Source organism: Anoplophora glabripennis, unplaced genomic scaffold (genome assembly GCF_000390285.2).
Source record: "Anoplophora glabripennis isolate ALB-LARVAE unplaced genomic scaffold, Agla_2.0 scaffold69, whole genome shotgun sequence".
Lineage (NCBI taxonomy): Eukaryota > Metazoa > Arthropoda > Insecta > Coleoptera > Cerambycidae > Anoplophora > Anoplophora glabripennis.
Window position 1 is genome coordinate 1,553,724 of NW_019416383.1, and position 8,262 is coordinate 1,561,985.

Genomic DNA, 8,262 nt, shown 5'->3' on the forward strand with positions numbered 1-8,262 from the left:
TTTTTTTTGGTTCTCTTATAAACTAAAGTATTTGAGAAAAAAAATTCAGCCTTGTAGAAATAAGTCAAAAAAGTTAATTTTTCAACACCTTGCGTGGGTGGTAGACCCTTGATGGCCCCCCTTCCGACGCGGTAGACTATCACTATACTGTATTTTTAGGTATAATTGATCACTCTAAAAAGTTTCAGCCTTGTAGGTATAAGGCATTTAAGTATTATTTATTTACATGTTTAAAAAATTGTTACTAACGTTTGCCCCCACATTGGCGCGGTAGACTGCCGTTCCGTTTACTTACGATATCAAAACAACAAAATGAGAAAAAATCAGCTTTGTAGGAATTGGTGCAAAATTTCTGTCGCTGCCTCCCGGACTATTATGTATAAATTATATACACCTTTTGTATATTTATACTCGTAATTGGTCCTTTTTATAAATTCGATGTTATACTGATTATCATCCTTAGGAAATTATATTATATTGAATACAGTGGTACAAATACAGACTGACTGACTCATTACCTTACAGAATACGAATATAAATTTATTAAAATTTAATTATAATAACTGACACTGTCAAATATTCTCTGGAAATTTTGAAGGGGAGATTTTAGAAATCAAAGAAGCAACAATGGAAGACTGACTGCAGAAAAAGTCTTGGGTAAGGTAAGATATGAAAAGGAATACAACAATATTTCAGTCAATGGTGTGCCTCAAAAAAAGCTCCATACATTGAAAAATAACTATAAGCGCTTATTTCACTGACAATTTTGAAACCAAACAATCCTTTTCACTTTGTTGTTACTACTCCATGCTGAAAACTGCTTTGGTTGTGAAAAAAAAAAACGTAAATATTGAAAAATATTGTAGATTTATTAAGAAGAAATTAATTTTATGCAGGGCTATAAAATCCAACGTATTTAGTAGAGAAAAAGTAGGTAGATTCTTTATGGAAACACCGGACGACGATTTTTTGACAGAAAGTGCACCAATGAAGTTGCTGGAATATACTAATAAATCCAAAATACTAGGGAGTCACTCATGTTCAACATGTACACTGTAAAAAGTGTAAGTAAATTTGCAGAAGGAAATTAGAATAAACGTACGACAAAACTGTATTAAATATGAAATATTTCTAAATCAGAGAAAATTTGCAATAGGTGCATGACATTTATTATGTATATGGAAGAGGAATGGTAAATATTGCTTCCACAATATAGGCGGTTTCAGAATATGCTTAGTTTTAGGGACTAAGATTATTTCTGAAGAAACCTTTTATCACAATAAAAATGTAAATACGTATGTATAAAAATTACAATTAAATACACTATTCTCAGTCTATAATTGCTAATTTAATATTACATTTTATCATTTGGCTGCATTTATCATGTGTTTTGGTACAAAATATGTAAAATATTTTACCTGCTTGTTAAAATCTGCTGAAATAACAATTATATGGGGATTATACATATATGAAGGAATTAAAATTATGGTGTAATGTTTAATACAACCTTCCAGGTAAAAACGATCTTTAATTAACGATATTTAATTAACTGTGTTACAAAATAATGGTAATTATATTAATATTTAATTAAAATTTGGGGTCTTTAATATATTTGCTCAGGTAAAAACGATTCTAATATAAAAGTTCCCAAGTAATAAAATTCATATTTGATCCAGTTTTCCAAGTGTTACATGTTCTGTTTTTGTGTGTGTACTTCTTTCGAGCGGGAGACGAAAACATTGTAGAAATGTCGACACTGATCACATTTGTAACGGGCAATCCCAAAAAATTAGAAGAAGTCGTACAAATATTAGGCGGAGACTTCCCAAAACTTCCCAAAAGGAAGCCTACAGACATGTACAGGGACTAGTAATTATAGAGGACACAGCATTATGCTTTAATGCCCTCAAGGGCTTACCAGGACCTTACATAAAGTGGTTTTTTGAGAAATTGGGACCAGAAGGTTTACCTACACTACTGGCAGGGTTTGACGACAAATCAGCTCAAGCTGTTTGTACGTTTGCCTATCACCCAGGAAGTGAAAACGACGAAGTGATTTTATTCCAAGGCAAAACAGACGGACGGATTGTGACCCAGATATTTTGGATGGGATCCATGTTTCGAACCTGCTGGATATGATGTTACTTACGCCCAGATGCCCAATGCGAAGAAGAATAAAATTTCACACAGGTACAAAGCATTGGACCTACTCAGAAATTATTTTTTGCCAAGAAGTTAATTTTTAGAAATAATTTAATTTTATGTGTATAGTAATGTAGTAATAAGTAGATAAATTATTGCGTAAGACCTGTACCATATTATTTATTGTACAATATACAAATCTAACTAAAATTTTGTGTTTTCTTCCTAGTGCAACTGGAAAATTATATACCTAATGAAAATTAAAAAGTTATTGCATTCTCTTGGTTCTTCAATTGATATAGGAAAGACTATACTAACTCGTTGAGTTAAAATTGATCTGTAGATTTAGACATTGATATGTGTTAAATTTTTTTGTTTTGTTTACCTTCTTCAATAAAAAAGGAATTTTGTTCTTTTGGTATTATTTTTTATATTATCGCACTTACAATAGTGGGTCTACCTTTGCACGGTTATATATAAATTTCATAATGCCTAAGCTTGAACAGGGCACATGCAGTAACTATAATGGAACGAATACATTGTATACGAAAGTTGTAGAGAAATGTTTATTTCAAGCAGAGTTCACATATTTGGGCAAGACGCCTTATTATAGTACCCTATCATGGTGTATTATTTAAATTTATATTACGGAAGAGCCAATAACGAATAAATTCTGTATAGTTGTCCTGGGGCTTACCCTTTAACCCTGAAACCAGGATACAACTTACAGACTACGTTAATAATTAGTAGACAGTTGTGTGTTTAGAGATAATTGCTTAACCAAAGTCAATCACAGTGGAATTTGAGCTAGCTACTATACTCGTACGTACATATTATTAAGTTATCAAATAAACATGAATAACCCTAGTTAAAATTGAACGATGAATATTAAAAGTTTTCTTTTAAAATGTGTGATATAAAACTAGTAATACCTTATTCTGTTTGGAAATGAAAGAGAGTAAAAAACCCCGAGGTAAAAACCAGCCATGGGCGTGCTAATATTTCGTTTCAGGTAATTATCGGGTAACACTAATGCTAACAGGTCATGGGTGTACATTAGTATATTTTACTGGATACATCATAGGGCAGGAGCCAGTGTATTGTGACAGATCAATCCAGTCTTAGAGCTGAATATACGAAGACGTGCTTGTGCAGTAGAGTAAAATTCAACTTGTGTTTAGTGACTAGAGTACACTCATTTTATTTTAAAAAAGAAATACCAACGATAAACAAAATTTTAAGTCAACTTTCAGAGGATAACGATTTGCCAGAAATCAGTAGAAGCAAATTACGGGCCGTCTTACGAGAGTTGAATTTTTGCTGGGAAAAGCGGAACAGGAAGTCAGTTCTTATCGATAAAGATGANACATAATTATAGGTACCTAGTAGTAATTTTTATTCTAACGCTAATTTAATTTTACATTTTATCATTTGGTTGCTCTTATCATCTGTATTTTGGTACAAAAAATGTAAAATATTTTAACTGTTTATTAAACTTTGCTTAGCTCATACAAAAAATTACATCTGGATTGTAAATATCTAAGGGAATTAATATTAAGGAATAATTATTAATACTGCCCTCCAGGTACAAACGATCCATAATTAAACCGTATTACTAAGTAGTAATTATATTAATATTTAATCGGATTAAAATTAGGGGATAATCTTTAATATAATTGTCCAGGTAAAAACGATTCTCATATAAACCAAGTCCCCAAGTAATAAAATTCATATTTGATCCAGTTTTCCAAGTGTTACATATTCTGTTTTTGTGTGTGTACTTCGTATCGAGCGGGAGACGAAAACATTGTAGAAATGTCGACACTGATCACATTTGTAACGGGCAATCCCAAAAAATTAGAAGAAGTCGTACAAATATTAGGCGGAGACTTCCCAAAACTTCCCAAAAGGAAGCCTACAGACATGTACAGGGACTAGTAATTATAGAGGACACAGCATTATGCTTTAATGCCCTCAAGGGCTTACCAGGACCTTACATAAAGTGGTTTTTTGAGAAATTGGGACCAGAAGGTTTACCTACACTACTGGCAGGGTTTGACGACAAATCAGCTCAAGCTGTTTGTACGTTTGCCTATCATCCAGGAGGTGAAAACGACGAAGTGATTTTATTTCAAGGCAATACGGATGGACGGATTGTGAATCCCAGAGGACCCAGAAATTTTGGATGGGATCCATGTTTCGAACCTGCTGGATACGATATTACTTATGCCCAGATGCCCAATGCAGAGAAGAATAAAATTTCACATAGGTACAAGGCCTTGGACCTATTTAGTAATTATTTTTTGCAAAGCAATTGATTTTTAGAAGTAATTAAAATTTTTGTATAGTAATAACATATATGTTTATAATTTATAAGCTTAAATTATTGTATGTAGTATTTTCTTTATTTTACAATATACAAACATGACTAAAAATGTGTGGTTTTCTTCCTAGTGTAACTGAAAATTATATTCCTAATGAAAATAGAAGAAGGATTGTTTAAAGTAAGGTGAAAAATAATTTCACAAATCATTTAACGTAAAGTGAAGAAGTGAATCATTAAGATTTGCTGTATCAGTATAATTGTATGCAAGGTTATAAATTAAATATAGGTATTATAGTAATTTTCTTGCATAACTCATTATTGGTATAATTTCGACGAGATCAAATTCGTTTCTACATATAAAAAATTTAACACTTTAATCTAGAACTTTTTTACTTCGGATACCTTTTAAGTAGTGTCTTAGCCAGAACAAAGTATGGGGAAGCCTAAATTCGGCAACAGTGGTTATAGCCCGGGAGGCAGCGACATTATTGATGTAATTATTCCTACAAAGCTGATTTTTTCTCATTTTGTTGTTTTGATTTCGTAAGTAAACGGAACGGCAGTCTACCGCGCCAATGTGGGGGCAAACGTTAGTAACAATTTTTTAAACATGTAAATAANTGTGTGGAATAAAAGTCTATTCATTAAATTTAAATAAATATTTTGATAATAATATTGAATAATTTTATTTGAATTACTAAAAACCCTCTTAACCCGGTTATGATGCTTAAAGTAGCCTCATGTTTTGAAATGCTGTTTTTGTATTGTTTACTTATAAGAGAAATGGACCGAGAAATTGAAGCGGCATGGACAAAGACGGAGTGTCGGGGATTAAATTTTAGCTACCTGCTACAATTTAGTACAGTCCGATCACACAAAGTTTTTTTAAAAGTACACCTCATCTGTACGGAAAATACATAATATAAAAATATTGAATATAAGCACCACATGTACATTTATTTACGAATTGCATACATAATAAGCTTTTATTACCATCTTTCATTTCTAAACAGACTATAGCTATTAAGAGAGTTGTAGAGTAAACGCTGTGAAGGCTTTACAATTTCGGATTTTCTTCATCATGGCACAGTTAATATTCATAATGCGATTCCGAATAACTTTATCATTACGACGCGAAGGACGTCAAAACACCCTCATCTGGCCTGAAGTTTGTCTTGTAATTAGGAGTATAATCCGATTATTATATTAACGATTAACAAACATGTGCACATTTAGAGATAATTGCTAACATCAATTAAGGCAGCGTTTAAGTGGGGATGTGATGTACAAAAAATGTGGGTGTATATAACCGACGAAATCAAACGATTTTTACGTTGTTTTTTCGGGTTATTATGTCATGGCCTATGTGCTTGGTCACCGTCAGATGCAGATTTAACTTGCACTTTCTTAGCCTTAGCTAGAGATATTTGACCTGACCTTGTTGTTTTCGGGTTAGGCTTTGTGGGGGCGGATCCGCATCAGAATGCCTAGGCCCGCCCTGATGTTCATTTCGTTTCTGGTTCGAGGAGAACAGAGACAGGTCAAAGATACTCAGCTAATGCTAAGGAAGTGAATCCGTAAATGGTGTAACAAAAGCCGGGACGCGTAGTAATTTATGTGTTAGTTCTGGGAATGGATGGGCCGAAAAGTAAAATATTTTAGTCGACACAAATTATCGAAAGTTGAGGGCTTTCAACTAGAAATTTAGCAATATTTTTTAACAAGTTCACTTAAACTGTCGGGGCCATGTGTTGAGCATCTAGTATAAAGAGAAAAATCGATATTTCAAATAACGCGCAAAATGCATTCCAAAGGACGCAGGAATTCCAAGAATAAGTTGTTAGAATGTTGTCAGGAAAATAATAATAGCTTGTTTTTAGACAGATTTTCCAAGCTAAAAGAACTGATTAAATGAGATGGCTTATCCGTCCCGTATTGCTATGTGGAGTCATAAGAGGAAGGTATAGGATTGTTTGTAAGCCTAGTCACAGAATCATGTATATAAATGTAAGTCCAGTCAATAGGTAATTATTAACATGGCATCGTTATGCCAAAGCGTCCCGACATTCAGGGTTCCCTCCAATAAGATAAGAACAGAAACTTCTGGACCCAAGAAATGGGCGTGTCGAAGCGAAGTGTCGAATCTTCTTCCTTGGGTTTCACATTGAGCAGTCTACTTAGTTTTAGAGTCTCGGGTTAATTTAATAAAGGATAAAGTTTTCTCCAAATTTTGCTATGAATCTCGCATTCCCTGAATCTCGGTACGCTGTCGCGTGTAAATAAATAAATTAATAATGTTGTTCGAGCCGTTGTGTCGTTATTTTGTTTGTTTGTTTTGTTTGTTGTTATTAAAACCATTCCTCGAAGTTTTGGTGTTTCCTTTTGTTTCTCTATACTTCAGTGTCACCCTGTATAGCCAGCCACCGGATTACATTCTACGTAAGCAATAAAGGGTAAGTGAAGTTCCCACGTATTAATTAAAATGTAATGATAATTATAAACTCCCTTTCGAGAATTAAATAGTAAACTCTTTTGAAATCCAGACTCGTTATGATACTGGTCATAACGGTAGATAGATAATAATTAAAAAAATAGTCCCCCAGGTTACAATGGTGATGACCACGTACATAGTCACGGCATAACAACCAGAAAAATCATCATACTTTAAATATCAGCATGGTCATAAAAGCCTTGAAACCACGATTTCTATAGAATTATTACCATAAGAATTTAAACAGTTCGCTATATATTATCTGGAAAAAATGCGTTATCCTAAAAGTAACGTAAAATATATAAATTATTCTTAATAAGAATGTAATTTTAAAAATAAGTCGAAAATGAGTATTAATATTAGCAATAGTAAACATGTAATTACAATGTTTTGCTTTCATAATATACAGGGTGTGCATTTCGGAGAGTAATTTTTCACATTATTTTACGAAAAAATTTTTAACACATATCACAGCATCTAATTATTTTAAAAAGTAGTATGCACGCTATGGATATTTTGGTCTTAGTTCTGGAGAAAAATGTTGTTTTCTTAAAAATAATGTAACAACGGGACGGCAGATTAGCATACATTTTAATTCAAAACAAGTTCCAATAAAATATTTCCCACTTTTTTATAAAGGACACTTTTACTCAAACATTATGGAGACACTGAAAAAATCAAAGTAAGTCGATTGCTTTGGTGCCCTAAATCTTTAATATGTGAATTTTGAATATCTTTTTCCAATTAAATTTTTTGATATGTTATACAACACACTCTACCTCATCAGAATATATTTTTTTGTACTTGTCAAGACCTGCTTAATTCTCCAGAAAAAAATATTATAATAAAATATGATTTTTTAAACAGCCGTAATCGTTTCCAAAAATGTAAAATTTGTGTTAAAAAATCTGTCAACAACACCTAAAATAGCTGGTGACATTTTGTACTTATTAAACATGGAAATAGTTGGTGTTCCACTAAAGTCGGCGAGGTACGATATTAGAGAAAGGGTTCTTTTATAAATGCATTTTGTTTAGGTAATTAAATGTCTTTTCGTTAGCGTCGTGTTCCTCAATTCATTATCACTATTTATTTTATGCTCACTAATTTGCGAATAACTTGATAACAAAAAAAGATATTGAACCCTTTTTGGCATCAAAATGTAGCTATTTTTATGATCTTCAAACTAACCTATAAAAAGTTTTATCCTGCTATTTCACTTTTTTAAGAAAACGTGAAACAACCTAAACCTGGACGAATAGCGTCAATAAATAAACAACACTGTCGTTAGAAATTTCAAACT

At 32.4% G+C, this 8,262-nt stretch overlaps 2 pseudogenes; both read left to right on the forward strand.

Moving 5' to 3' along the window:
- Positions 1–2,239, forward strand: part of LOC108917048 — a 6,133-nt pseudogene extending 3,894 nt beyond the window's left edge.
- Positions 2,240–3,951: 1,712 nt separating this feature from the next.
- LOC108917049 lies at positions 3,952–4,460 on the forward strand (annotated as a pseudogene).
- The last annotated feature ends 3,802 nt before the right edge of the window (positions 4,461–8,262 follow it).